Raw genomic sequence first — 14,659 nt, 5'->3', positions numbered from 1 at the left:
TTTTCTTCCTTCCTCTTTCTTTTCCTTTGGCTTTTTCTCCTCCACTCTGCTTCAGGGCTCTGTCCTGGGTCAATCTTCTGTAAAGCCCATCACATAAATTCATTATTTCTGACATTGTATTTTCCAGTTCTAGAATTCCCATTTGGTTCTTTCTTATAGTTTCCATTTCTCTGCTGAATTTGTTCATTTTTTAATCATGCATGTTGTCCATTTCTCCACTTGATATTTAACATTTATATCACAGATCAAGTCCTTGTCTGCTTATTCTAGTATCTGGGTTATTTGTGGATTTGCCTGTATTGACTATCCTTTCTCTTCATTTTTGGCCACATTTTCCTGCTTTGTTACATGTCTTGTGATTTCTTGTTTATGCTAGACATTGTGTGTTAAAATATTAGAATTGACTGAAGTCGGTAATACATACCTCCAACAAAATACCCCATTTCTTCTATCAGTCTGCTAAGGTGGAGGGCTGAGTTAATCAAACATGTATTTTAGCTGTATCTGGGCTTTAGTTAAATTCAGTTTTTACCACTGATTCAAATGTTTCAAGAGCAATGGTCAGTATTTAACCTACAGTTGGGCTTAGAAGCTGAGCACATACAGATTCTGGAGATGTCTCTGTGCGTCACAGCCCAGTCATTACTTTCTGAGTCAGAGGAGATGTTTAGATCCCTGCACTACCTACCTTTTTCAGACCTTAAATAATTTTACTCTCACTGTCTCTATCCAACCTCAGTACTTACTTTTTATTTTTATTTTTTATAAATTTATTTATTTATTTTTGGCTGCGTTGGGTCTTCATTGCTGCACGTGGGCTTTCTCTAGTTGCGGCGAGCGGGGGCTACTCTTCCTTGCGGTGTGCAGGCTTCTCCCTGCAGTAGCTTCTCTTGTTGCAGAGCATGGGCTCTAAGTGTGCGGGCTTCAGTAGTTGTGGCACATGGGCTCAGTAGTTGTGACTCACGGGCTCTAGAGCGCAGGCTCAGTAGTTGTAGAACACGAGCTTAGTTGCTCCACGGCATGTGGGATCTTCCCCGACCAGGGCTCAAACCCATGTCCCCTGCATTGGTGGGTGGATTCTTAACCACTGTGCCACCAGGGAAGTTCCAACCTCAATACTTACTGTTCCTAAGTTCACAGCTGTCCTTCTAGTTGGGCTCTCTCCCCACTGTTGTCTGCTCTTACTCTTCTCTTTCCACTTGAGCTATTCTATCCCCCACTCCCCACAGTTGCTCTTTCACCACCTCCTTTCTATCTACTCCTTACCCACCCTCCAAGACAAATTCTAGTTCCACCTCTTTTACAAAGTGTCCCTGAGAACTCTTTCTTTAATTTTGTGCTCTATTTGAACTCTTTCATGTTTATCAGTGTATTTTCCCAAATTTAGCACATAAGGAGTATTGTGCACAAGACCCATATGAGTGCATAATGCTAATGGATGCAGCAGTATCGTCTCCTCAGCCAAGCCAGTAGCTCTTTAGGAACAAGAAAAACGTCTTTCTCTGTTTTCTCTTTTTATGCTTCTTTTGAAAGTCCTGGCAATGCCTAGCATCGTATGAATGTGATGACAGCCACAGGGAGGTGTTGCATCGTTCTGCTAGAATATGAACTCCAGGGGAGCAGGGGGAGTAGCTTCCTTATTTGCTGCTGGAACCCCCAGAACAGGGCTGTTCCAGCATCTGGCAGATAATTTTTAGGTTTTATTTGAATGCACAGTAGGTTGAAGTCATAATATTGCGGTTTCATCCACCAAATTACCAGTGTTATATGTTGATTTTCCTAATTATTCAAAATTGGTTTGCAGTGATAACCTATAGCATATCATCATTGACAAATGAGACCTACATACCTACCCTCACCCTCCTTCCTCACCTTGAACACACCACCACCACTACATCCCTAAAAATAGAGCTCCAAGCCTTATTTTTATTATGTAAACAAAAACAGTTGAAAAACACTTTTTGAGACTATGATTCTTGATCTCAGTTGTATATTGGAATCACCGGAGCCCATCCCCAGAGACAGTGAGTTATTAGCACTTATTTTTCAGCTCCCCGGAGGTTGTAATATCTAGCCAAGGTTGAGAACTACTGCTTTAAATCTCTGTAAGACCCATCGTAAATAAAAATAGCCTGCTAATCTCCTGGAAAACTGTCTTCTCCCAATTTTGAAATGTTTTATAATGACTGCAGTCTAAACCTGAAGTCATTATCCTCTGAGCATTTTTCTCTGAGACATACCATTTCTTTGATTGCAACAGACACAGAAATTTTCTCCAGAAATTATTCTGATTCAGACTTCCTCTTTACATTATTGTATGTAATGGATGATGGCTTTGAAATAGCTGATTTCAGTTAACATTGCCACTAAAGGTACTGATAGCTAGAGTCAAAACAAAGCATGAATTCTTGCAAATGTATTTACACAAAGTAGGAATATCAAGTGGGCATCAGCTCCCTGTTGTAGAATAATCTTTCATAACACACACTTAGGTGAAGATGTCATGAGTCTCTTCAGTTTGGCAAAGGATTCTAACTTTACCTTTCCACTTAATTAAGCCCCTTATGGTTAAAGACTAATTGAATCAAGAGGATGATTGTAAAGAACTTTTTGGAAACATCAAATTCAAGGGTAAGGCTGACAGTAGAGTTCAGGGCCGAGAAGGCTACAGGGACTGTCTCAGTTTTTCTTATGGAAGCAGGGTGTCACCTTGGTGCCGTCCTTCCCCACTCAGGGTGTCTGAGTTCCCCACCACTTGGGAAGCGTGCCAGTGCCCAAGCTAAAAATGCCCGCGGGGTACCAATGAGCAAGCAAAGAAGGAGAAAAATAACCAGAAAATATACAAATTAATACTTTGAGTTATAACCCTGCCTCACAAGCATCCTTCCAAAACACGAGAGTATTAGCATTACCTTTCTGAGAGCTGCTTTTCTTGAGTTAAAGCTACTTATCACTTCCCAAATATACTCTTCTTTGCTGTGACCTTATACCTCTGCCTGGATGATTTATTAAAATGTGTTTTCTTTGATGTGCATAGGTGATGCTAGGCAGTGCGTGCTTTAAGTTGCTTTTGAATCTGGTATCTCTGGGGTTTGGTATGGGGGAGGCTGCATCAGCTATGGAAGAAGCTAATGGCTTCCCTTGAGGATCAAACCTTTGACCTTGCTTTCTTGGCTGGATGCTAATCTGCCGAACTAAGGAAAATCAGACAATGGGGAGACCCAAGGAATAATTCCATTGGCTTCATTGAACATCCCTCAGTTGACCTGATCCTGTATACCCTAGTGTTAAGTGTCACCTTCTTCTGTGACACCTCACTTACCCCCAGGAGCAATACTGGAATTGTATTCCATTCTCACCAGTTTTCACTACTGGCCCAGACTGGGGGAGAAGAGCTAGTGGACAAAAAGATGTAGGGTAGGTGATGAATATTGACAAGGCTATTTGTTGAATGAAGGTAAAGCGTATTGTTTCTGAAGCATCATTATAGGGGAAAATAGAGGATTATTCAGTTACCTATTTTCCACTAGGCAAAGGACTAGAACTAGCTAAAAACATCTGAATTACAAAGTAGAACACCTCCCTGGATCAATGTTTTAAATGGTAAGCAAGTGACTGTGCTACTCAATTGGATAGTAATGATCTGTGAGCAACAGACAATGAATGCCGAGCATTCAGTAGTTAAGTACAGTTTGCCACAAAGCCCATCTTAAATGGGTAAGTGATCTCCTATGTGTAAACATGACTGCATCCACGGTAATTAGGTGCAAATGTGAAGGGACAGACTGACTAAGTCAGGCTTTGTCTTCTTACCACATTAGCTTAAAGCAGCACATATAGGCACCCTGCTTTTTATCTTCCCAGCTGGCTCCCTGGGTCACCCCCAGCCAGCTGGGCTGGTGGGCTCTGGGCAAGAATGGAGCAGAGGATTTGGGGGTTTGGAATGAGAGTGATCCTTGGAGAGCAGTGCTGGGGAAGTGGAGGAAAACCAGAACTACAGACAAGAGACACTACCAGTGACAGTAACAACTACAGCCTAGCCCCCATGCTTCATCTGCAAACACCCGCTCCTGTTCGGGGCCGCTGGAAGGAAGCTGAGGGCCTGGCATAAGCTGGATGCAGAATAAACAAACGGCAACTGCCTAGAACTAACTAGACAGACAAATCAGTGAGTCCAACTATTTGGGTGTCTTCTTTGGAAAAATGTCTATTCAGATCACTTTTAATCAGACTGAGTTTTTTTATATTGATTTCTCTGAGTTCTTTATATATTTTAGATATTAACTCCTTATCAGATATATGATTTGCAAATATCCTCTTCCATTCCATAGGCTGCCTTTTCATTTCCTTGATGGTTTCTTTAGCTGCACAGAATCACATTTTTAAATATAAACTGTTGCCAAAGATGTAGTTTCCTGTGTGGCATTTCAGAGGTAAATCTGACACATCCCTCTTTTAAGTATACCTGATCTGAATATCATAGTGGTTTAATATCCACCATCATCCTTTTAAATAATATGTAAGGAAGTTCTTCATTAATGTTAGAAAGTATATATAATTTCTGTTGCTTCTTGAGCATGTGACCATTTGACATTCCCCAAGAATTTTACTAAATGCTTAAAAGTCTCTTATTCAACATTCTTTCTGCAAACAAAAGATATACAAATTTTTTTTTAAATTTAATATTTCTTGTAGTATTAGGCTTTAAGTTTCTCTTAGGTATTGTTATTACTGTAGTTCTTAGTAGGACACGAGCAAAACAGCAACATATACGTGTCATATATCTTGATTAAAAATTTTAGATATAAAAAGTAAAATTGTATTTGAAACGTATCCCTTAGATGGATGAGCCCTTTTATCCCAATCAATTCAGATAGTCAAAAATGAGTTTTACTTCTTGCTTGAATGAACAGGATTCAGTATCATTCTATTCTCATTGTGTATGTATGTTTATAGATTTAAATACTGAGAAACATCACTCAGATAAGGTGAAGGGAATCAAAGATCTTTATAGCAATATCACTTGATTCTTTCAACTTCTTTTGGATTTTATTTCAAAATCTCATTGGGATCCATCACCAGAAGTTAGTTTTAGTTACCTATCCAATGGCAACCTGAGTAAGTTCTCCTTCATTCTGGAGAAGGTAAAGAATTGGAAACTACCTCTTTGGAAAAAAAAAAAAAAAAATGGATGAACTGCTCGTCATTAGAGTTGTTTCCTTCTCAACCCAGACACTAACACTGTGCAGAAAAACACCTTGGTTTGGACTTAGAGCACATTTGCCACTCAGGAGCAGGGAGGGACTAGACTAGGTTCTGTACAGTCAGGTAAGGAAGGCTGTGAACATGCACATGGGAGGGTTTTCAAGCAGATCAGTTTTGTTGGAAGAGTGCATAGGAAAGCCAAGAATCTGAAAACGGGATCCCTGAAAACCCCAAGGCCATGTGTTCCCTCAGAGAGTCTTCACGAAGTCCCCGGGCACACAGGGCCCAGTTTGGAGACCACAGCCCCAGGGTAGCCTGACCCTGAAGGACTCCAGATATGACCTTCCCGTTGCTCCCACATGACCAGGGGTTGATGTTAGGAGAATGTGCTTCTCTGATGGGTTAGCTGTATTTTCACAAGCTGTTTCCACATGCGCCATTTTTGAGCTCCAGTTCCTCAGCGGGGGAGCTTTACCACGTGGAGAAAAGCAGCCAACTGCGTGGTGAGAAACACCAGGCAAGATTTAAGGATTACATGTGAAGCTAATAGACTACAGTATGAATTTTATGCTCAATCATAATTTCTTATCTACATATAAAGTATCATTATTGAGACAATGGGTAGAGTATTTGAAACTTCCTGGGGACTAATTAAATAGAAAGAAGTCTGGCTTTCAGACTGGAAGCTCCACAATTCAGTTCTCTTACCATAAATGTCTGATGTGATGGTTTAATACAGTTGCCAAGATATTATACTAAGAAACAGCTGGATATTTCAAGGGGTTAGTGTGATTCTGTCCTTGTCTGCTGACTTCAAAAATGTGAAATTATCTCCTCATTCATTCATTTGACCAATATTTATTGAGTGCCAATTATGTGCTGATCCCAGTAGAGCATCAAAGTTTCTGCCTCCTGGAATGTATGGTCCAATGATGGAAAGAGTTTCAAAAGGAAGCAAAAAATATTCACTTTCTGCTTTGGATGTGAACAAAATATTGTAGTTTAAGGGATTAGGGCATAACAAGCGGAGGAAAGTGTTGAATGGGTAGTCAGGAGAGGCCTCTACCAGGTGACACCCAAGCAAATTCTGAGGGATGGGCAAGAACCACATAATAAGCCATCTGGAGAAAGAGCTCTCTGGGCAGAAGGAGCAGTGAAGCAAAATCCCTGCTGCAGGATGGAGCTTGGCATGTGCCTAAAATGGTGAGAAGGTCAATGTTTTGCAACTGGTAAATGAGGCAGGAACAGTTGGAGATGGTGATGGTGAGTGAGAGAAGCCTTTAAGCCTAGAGAAGGAATCTGAAGACTTTGGCTGGGAGAGAGTGATGGGATTTACAGTCCTTGAAGTCCTCTCTGGTTGCTGGTCAGAGACTAGACTGTAGGAAAGCAAAAAGGTCAGTGAGGGCTTGATTTCAGGAGTCGTCTGGGAAGATCATGTTATCATGGTCCAGAGCTGTAGCAGAGGGGTTGGGAAAAGTATTTTAAAGGTGGAGCCAGCAGGACTTGCTGATGGATGGAATGCAAAACACTATAAATGGGAAAAGGAAGGAGAGGACACAGGCTAATGGAATCAGGAGTTTGGTTTGGGGCTGAAAGTTTGAAATGTGCATTAGATGTGACAGGAGAGATGTCCAGTAGAAAATGGGGGAAAATGGCTTTGATGCTTAGGAGTGATATAGTCATAGGTGTATCATCAGTGGGAAAACAAAAAAGATATTTAAAGTCATGGTCCAATTATTTTAATTCTCTAAATACAGAAACAGCTATAGGAAAACCTAATCCAAAAATAAAATGCCTAGCCACAGGTAGACAAGCATTTCTTGGCTCATTAACTAAAGATAAGTTTCTTACATAATCGTATTCTTTTTCTTTCCCTTTCAGTAAAGCAGGCAAGAGATAATGTTTCTTTTGTGAGTGCTACTGAAAAATATAAGACCACATGCACACAAATAATTTTAGAATTATCTGTAGATCACATTGTGGAGCACTTTTAAGTTTGTCTTGTTTAAGTACAGTAAGCAGAGCTTATTCACGCACTATAGTTGAGGCATCATGCCTGTTGATCCAACCCAGGAAAAAATATAGCAGTGGGGTGGGGAGAGGGTCAATCAGTTGAGATTGATGAGCAGTGTGGATTTCCATTCACTGGTCTAGACTCTCTTCTTGGGTATTATTTGTTTTACTTTGATTTCCTAAGGCTCATTATTCTGCATAGTCACATTTTACTACTGCAATTTTCGTCTGTCAAGTAATTTGTGTGTGTGTGTAGTCATCCCTTATTATAGTGCTTCTGGGAATCGATGAATCCCTGAGAACAGGACAGAGTACCTAGTCATTCTATCTTGTTCAGTTTTCCATGTGGCAGAAATTGTTTTAGGGGTGTATATGTGAAATGCCAAGTTATTTGAATGGAAATGCTTCTTTGCTAGTACATTTATAAACACAGCAGGGTGGCTACCTCCCCTTGACCCACTCATACAAATGGTCTGGTAGTGAAGTTATCTTCCATTTTTCACCTGTGTGCAAGTCTTGGCAGGTGACTTTGTCAAACATTTAGAAGTGAGAATAGCCTGCAGTGAGGGAACTGCTTCCCGGAGATAAAAATCTAATTGATAGAGGACCATTAGAGACAACTTGTAGTCAAGCTTGCTTTGTTTTGCAGGAAAAAAAATATTTTGCTTCCTCCTTCTTTTGCAGTTCTAAGTAAGGCTCTACTAAATGACAATTCTATAGATAGATAGACAGATAGAGATACAGATATGAATATAGATATTGGAAACAGAGAGTTTTGTGATACTTTTTCTTATAAATTGAATACTTTTTTTTCATTCGTTTGAATTTTAATTGACTGTGGGTGAATGATTTTCCTAACCTTATATATAACTGGATGTTTGAATGCCACCAGAGTTTTTGTAAGCAATGTGATTTTTGTCCCAAGCCATTTTTAGAGATTTATGTGACTCGTGAAATGGAAAATTGTGGTGGTTCTGCTTTCAAATTCCCAACAGAATTTGTACATTTGTTTGCTCAAAGTGGAGACCCAGCTCTGTAGTACTGATGATCCACACAACCCACGCCATTAAACGATCAACATTCTTCCTGTAAGCTTACTGTTTCCTCTGGTTTCCTAGCTGCTCCATGAATGAGGCCATTTTCTGGTCTTGATAGCATCCTGGGACAGCTGCCCTATACTCAGAGGCATGAGTTGGAGTTCAGGTGTTGGCGGAGGCATATGGTTGTCTATAATGCCGGTTAAAGGATAGTTACAGGTATATAGATAGACCTGTGTCACGGCAATACAGCACAAGCAGGGACTCCATACACAGCGAGTAAATGAAAAAGGCTCAACGTGGAATCACCTTTGGAAATATTCGGAACGACACATGTGCTGACTTGACCCTAGACCTCCTGAGTCCAAGTCTCTGGCGTGGGGCCTGAGCATCTCTGTGTCTCCAAAGCTTCACAGGCAATTCTGATACCAGTCAGGGTGGAGATCATGTTCACTGTACTGTGTTTGCTCCCTCACAAGGCCAGCCATTTCCTCTTATGAATGCATACTGCCCTTTTTACAATTCCGGGGCCACTTCTCACTGAACTCTAAATTATTATTTACAAAGGGTATTAGCATCCTTAAAAGACTCAGGTGCCACTAAGATTGTTCAAGGAGCCCATGAATTTAAAATACATAAGCAGTGCTCGCTTCAGCAGTGCATCTACTAAAATGGAAAGGATACAGAGAAGATTAGCATGGCCCCTGTGCAAGGATTACACACGAATTCATGAAGCATTGCTTATTTTTATAGAAAAAAACTTATGATTACCAAAGGGAAAGTGGGGGAGGCATAAATTGGGAGTATGGGATTAGCAGATGCACACTACCATATATAAAATAGATAAACAACGAGGATTTGCCGTATATCACAGGGAACTATTGTTCAATATCTTGTAATAACCTATAATGGAAAAGAAATGAAAAAAGAAGACTATGTATATGTATAACTGAATCACTTTGCTGTACACCTGAAACTAACACAATGTTGTAAATCAGCTATACTTCAATTTTAAAAAAACTTAGAGAAAAGAGAAATTTAAGAGACAAAATGACGAAATGCAACATGTGAGTCTTAATTAAAAGAAAGTGTAAAAAAATAAAAATAAATGAAACAATCAGGGAGTTTGGAAAAATACATAAGCCACTTGAAGAGGAAACGTCATTATTTTGAAATAAGTTATACGAACTATGTCAGGTTCTCTAACACACAAATATAGGAATAAAACTAAATTTTTCCCAGATTCATTTAAATGTATTTATTCTACATCTCATTTGTCAATATTTCTTTAGTGATGATCTAAGTTAACTCATTCAGTGAACATTACCTTATTCAAGGCATCATGCTAGGTGCTGTGATACAATGATGGCATTTATTTAGATTCTCAAAAGATGATCCACTCATAGTATTGAGATGTGAAGGACTTATTCTCAGAAAAAAAATCTGTTGCTCAAACACCTAAGTTTGATTCCAGCATGTACCGAGTAAAGGCGCAGTGGTGGGAGACAGCCCTGGCCCAGGGTCCCAGCACTGGACTCAGTCCTCAGGAGCTGGTGTATCTGAGAGCCCACAGTACCACGTGGGCTATGGCCTTGGGAGATGACTTATTTCTGCAGCCAGGTAGCCAGATCAAACCCAACTCGGTGGTGCAGGTGGACCTCCCCTGTCTTCAGCGGACACAGATAGCCCACCATGAGCCCTGTCTGGCCAGGTGGCTGTAGCGTGCCCCACTGTGATGCTGTCACACCTCATCATCCACAGCAATCTCAGGTGTAGGCCAGTAGCAGTTCAGTCTCTCCAGCCTTGCTCTTCATGGTAGGGTTTTCTTTCTCCAGAGCCAAAGACCACGTACGTACGGTACCGTCAAGCACAGCCAACCTCTAAAACAGCCCACCACTGGCATGCCCCGGCACACCCAACTCTGGGCTTCAGATCAGACTGTGGGAGGAAAACTTCTTTTCTGCCAACTTAGGTCTTAGTGGTCTGGGGTGGTGTGCGGGAGTGCAAATTAATTGACAGTAGAGTCACATGCATGCGGGGTACTCAGTAATCTGAGTAATTCACTGAACAGCCAAGAGTAAAGGCTTATATACCAGCTTAATAGTGGAAAGGAGGGGGAACTAGGGCTTCCAGGGGAAATAAATGGAGTGTATGGCAGCTTCTATAGAGTTTATTTATGCAATTTCTCATCACTGTGCTAATGGTCAGTCTCCTTCTTGGCTGGAAGCTCCTCAGAGAGAGGATTTATGGCATCTTCCTTCTCAGGAAGCTCTGCCTTTAGTCAGATAAGGGGAGCTCAGAAAAGGCTTCTTTCGGCATCTGGTGTATCTCAGATGTCTCCAGTTGAAAATAATCCTATGTCATTCTGTTGGGTCCCTTTAATAGTTTGGGAGTATTTGTTTAGGGAGCCTTGCTTATGGCTCCAGTTCTATGTCCGTAATACTACTTTCTCAGACCTTTCCACTTCCTTCATTCCTCAATCAAGCCTGTGGTGTGAAAGAGATGATTCAGGCCTTGCCAGACCTCAAGCCAGCGTTCACATGACAGGTGGCAACTCTGACCCTCCGCATTGCTAAAGCTTCAGCCAGGCAAGTAGCTGGCCTGAAGCCCATGCCTTGTTCTCAAAAACCAGTTCAAAGATCTCAGTCTACTCTTCAACTTTGGCGAGTACATTAAAACTAAACCAGAAATGAACAGGCAATATTATATGATGGCAGTGTCACAACTCTTTGGATACCTGTAAACATAGAACTAACTGGGACTGCTCAGTGTGGGGAAAGCAGCTCTTCATGAGAAGATTATTCTAATACAGAAAAATAAGTGGTGCCTCTGCACAAAGACCAGGAGTCATCTAGAAACTACTGCATTGTGTTTACTATGTAGCAAGCCTTCAACTTTTACAAACGTCACTGACAGCAGTGCCAGGCCAGGGGTAAGTTCTCTTTTCAAGGGAGGAGTTGTGATATATGGGGTGGGAGGTGAGAAATGGGACGAGCTGTAAGGTTGGGGCTGAGAGTTGATGCATGTGGCCTGGAACCACGAGGTGGGGCTTGCAGGAAACTGCTGATGAAGGTAATAGGAAATGTGTTTCTTGCCCTTGGTATCTCTGATATTCCTTTTGGTATCTTTTCCCCTTGCTGACCTTTTTTTAAATTTTTATTTTATATCGGAGTATAGTTGATTTACAACATTGTGTTAGTTTCAGGTGTATAGCAGAGCGATTCAGTTATACATATACATATATCTACTCTTTTTCAGATGCTTTTCCCATATAGGTTATTACAGAGTATTGAGTAGACTTCCCTGTGCTATACAGTAGGTCCTTGTTGATTACCTATTTTATATATAGTAGTGTGTATATGTTAATCCCAACCTCCTAGTTTTTGCCTCCCACCCACCTTTCCCCTTTGGTAACCATAAGTTTGTTTTCTAAGTCTGTGAGTAAATAAGTTCATTTGTATCATTTTTTAGATTTTTTAGATTCCACGTAAAAGTGATATCATATGACATTTGTCTTCCTCTCTCTGACTTACTTCCCCTTGCTGACGTTTTCTTTCTGGCTCAGTGATGGGTGTTGTGCATTTTCTAGCTTGAATCACTTGGGCAAGTTACTTACCTTCTCTGTGCCTTTGATTCTTCATGGGTTTTTTGTTTTGTTTTGTTTTGTTTTTTGCGCTACGTGGGCCTCTCACTGTTGTGGCCTCTCCCGCTGCGGAGCACAGGCTCCAGACGCGCAGGCTCAGCGGCCCTGGCTCACGGGCCCAGCCGCTCCGCGGCATGTGGGATCTTCCCGGGCCGGGGCACGAACCCGTGTCCCCCGCATCGGCAGGCGGACTCTCGACCACTGCGCCACCAGGGAAGCCCCTGATTCTTCATGTTTTAAATAGAGATAAAAATAGTGCTGACCTCCTAGGACAGTCGTGAGAAATAAATGAAGACATACAGAGTACTTAGAACCATACTCGGGACTTGTCGGGCCCTGAGCTCACCACTGTTATCATTCGTCTTATGCCTCATGGCGATAGCAGCAGGATTAGTTCTAACCAATTCTAGTTCTATTAATAGTGTCTGACTTGCTTATGCTCCTGCTTATGTTTCCGTTGGTCCAGTGGAGGCTCCCAGACAATGGTTATTCAGTGCACTTGTTCTGTGAGAAAGAGATTGAAAACTCTCAGTATATTTAAAGTTGTCTCAGGCCTATTGTGATGAGGCCGTTTCTCCAAAGCCCATTTTTCATTTGACTGCAGGCACAAATCTTCTTTTATGCAGATGCTTAAAACTTTTTTCCCAATAAAAAGCACTCCTTTCACAAAGACTTTCTATTGCGCCATCATATCTCTCTTCTTCTAAGAAGCCCACTGGCCAATAATGGAACAATGAGGGAAAGTGTGGGCAGTAAAGAACTGTCTGCAAATGACACAAGTAGCTGGAATCCCCACTATCTGTAATTGTATTCGCCTGCACGTGTGCAGAGCTTGATAAAAAGAAAGAGCCTGTTTTGTTATTCCTTGATTTCGAGAGGAAACAACTGCCAAGAACTCTAGGCTTTAATGACCAAAACAAGCTTGCCTGAAACAGAGTCAGACACATGAACACAAAGTAGCAGATCAAATACACATTCTGTGACCCGGTGCACCCTCCAAGGGGTTCCATCCATGTCTCTCTTTGATATGCCATTGTCCCTGTACTGTCTACATGGTGCAACAAAAAGGGCCATCTCACGGTGTCTCCAGTGAACCACAAAAAATCTCAGGTAAGGGCTTCCCTGGTGGCGCAGTGGTTGAGAGTCCGCCTGCCGATGCAGGGGACGCAGGTTCGTGCCCCGGTCCGGGAAGATCCCACATGCCGCGGAGCGGCTGGGCCCGTGAGCCATGGCCACTGAGCCTGCACGTCTGGAGCCTGTGCTCTGCAATGGGAGAGGCCACAGCAGTGAGAGGCCCACGTGCTGCAAAAAAAAAAAAATCTCAGGTAAAAAGTACATTTTTAGGCAAATCCTTTAAGATGAGGATTTGCCGGAAGGATTTGAGTGCAATATCCAGTGTAGTTGAATTCCTCCTTTGGTATTGAATCTGCTGTGCTTTATACCAAAGAGCTCAGCCTCTTCCTACAGACATTGAAATTCATTTATTTCACTCATGGCACCATTTAAGCTTTTTTTTTTTTCCTCTGAAACTTCTCTGATAAGCTTGCCTCCACTTACAAAAACATCAAAGCCTGGAAAGAAATTATTAGACAAGAAACAAGAAAAACACCTTTAGTTTAAGCTTCAAATGAGACCAAATTGATTACTCGTCTGAGATTAAGTTGGCTTGGCAGTAAGCTTATAGCCAATCATGTTTATCACCCTGTTCCTATTCTAATTTCTCTTTTGAAACTTTCAGAAAACTGCCTACATTCAGTCATATGGTTAAGAGAGGCTGATTAAATCTAAAACCAAACTAGCTGTTGCCCTATTCGTGTCTTGTTTATTCTAAATAAGAAGAAAATAAACCAACTCATGGAAAAAAAGCATTACAGGCACAGACCATAAGTAACAACTTGTTAATGAAAATGTAAGTGTTATTTAATAATTTTATAGCATGTCTAATGAAGAGCAAAGGCAAAAGGCTTGTTAGGTCAAATGCCCTTCCCCACGTGAGTTTCGCGTGAGAAAAAGTGGCCCTTGATGGCGTCCAGTTCTGGTTCCCCCAAAATCTCATCAGAACAGCCTGTTGCTAAAACCAAGCTGAGTTTATTGTTCACCTTGGCAAGGGACATGACCACTCAATGGAGCTTTGTCAGTGTCTCAGGAGGATGAGGTGACGTCAGATTTTGTTGAAGTTTGTTTTAAGGTGGGTCTTTCAATGCTGGGACTTGCCACAGTTCAGGATTGGTAGAAACGGGAATTCAAGGCATCATAGGACACAAACCGTCTGTTGATGTTTTGTGGAAGACTTCATGGGTCTTTCCCAAAGTTTCTGTATCGAACAGTCAGGTTATTTTCCTGGGCAAGGGTCTCCTGGAATAGTAAGTGTCGTTCATGAGGACAGTGAGATAATTAAGTGATGTTCGTGAAGACAGTCAGCCCGTACTTGGATCCTCCTTGGCCGAGTTGTGTGTGTGCAGGAAGTGGGCATGGGGAGTTGGGAGTTGGGGGCAGAGGGTTTCAGTTCTCCATGGCCTGAGAGGGCACATGCATCTCAAGAACTGCTCTGTTTCGTCGTGGACAGGTAGCCAGATGGTACTGAGAGGAAATAGAGGCGCAGGTAACGTAAAGCTGTTGATTATTCAAAATTCATTTTCATTTAACTTTAACAGCATTTGGGCTCCAGTGTCCCTACCTCTCCAGCCACACTCAGTTACTCCCTCCCAAGTAGGCGTGGAAAGTGTGACAGGGTCTCTACTCTCAGGGACTGGGTCATTCA

General features: G+C 41.7%; 1 protein-coding gene and 1 non-coding gene across 4 annotated transcripts in view; both read left to right on the top strand.

The window, feature by feature from the left end:
• CTNND2 (catenin delta 2) overlaps positions 1-14,659 on the top strand; it is a 778,687-nt gene that overhangs the window by 685,269 nt on the left and 78,759 nt on the right. The window lies entirely within an intron of this gene.
• Positions 8,898-9,004, top strand: LOC114893452. The gene has a single exon (XR_003792882.1). It is a non-coding gene; the product is annotated as a U6 spliceosomal RNA (small nuclear RNA).

Source organism: Monodon monoceros, unplaced genomic scaffold (assembly GCF_005190385.1).
Source record: "Monodon monoceros isolate NGI ecotype Baffin Bay Population unplaced genomic scaffold, NGI_Narwhal_1 Super_Scaffold_12, whole genome shotgun sequence".
NCBI lineage: Eukaryota > Metazoa > Chordata > Mammalia > Artiodactyla > Monodontidae > Monodon > Monodon monoceros.
The sequence above is the reverse complement of the archived record's forward strand: the minus strand, read 5'-3'. Positions and strand labels throughout refer to the sequence as shown.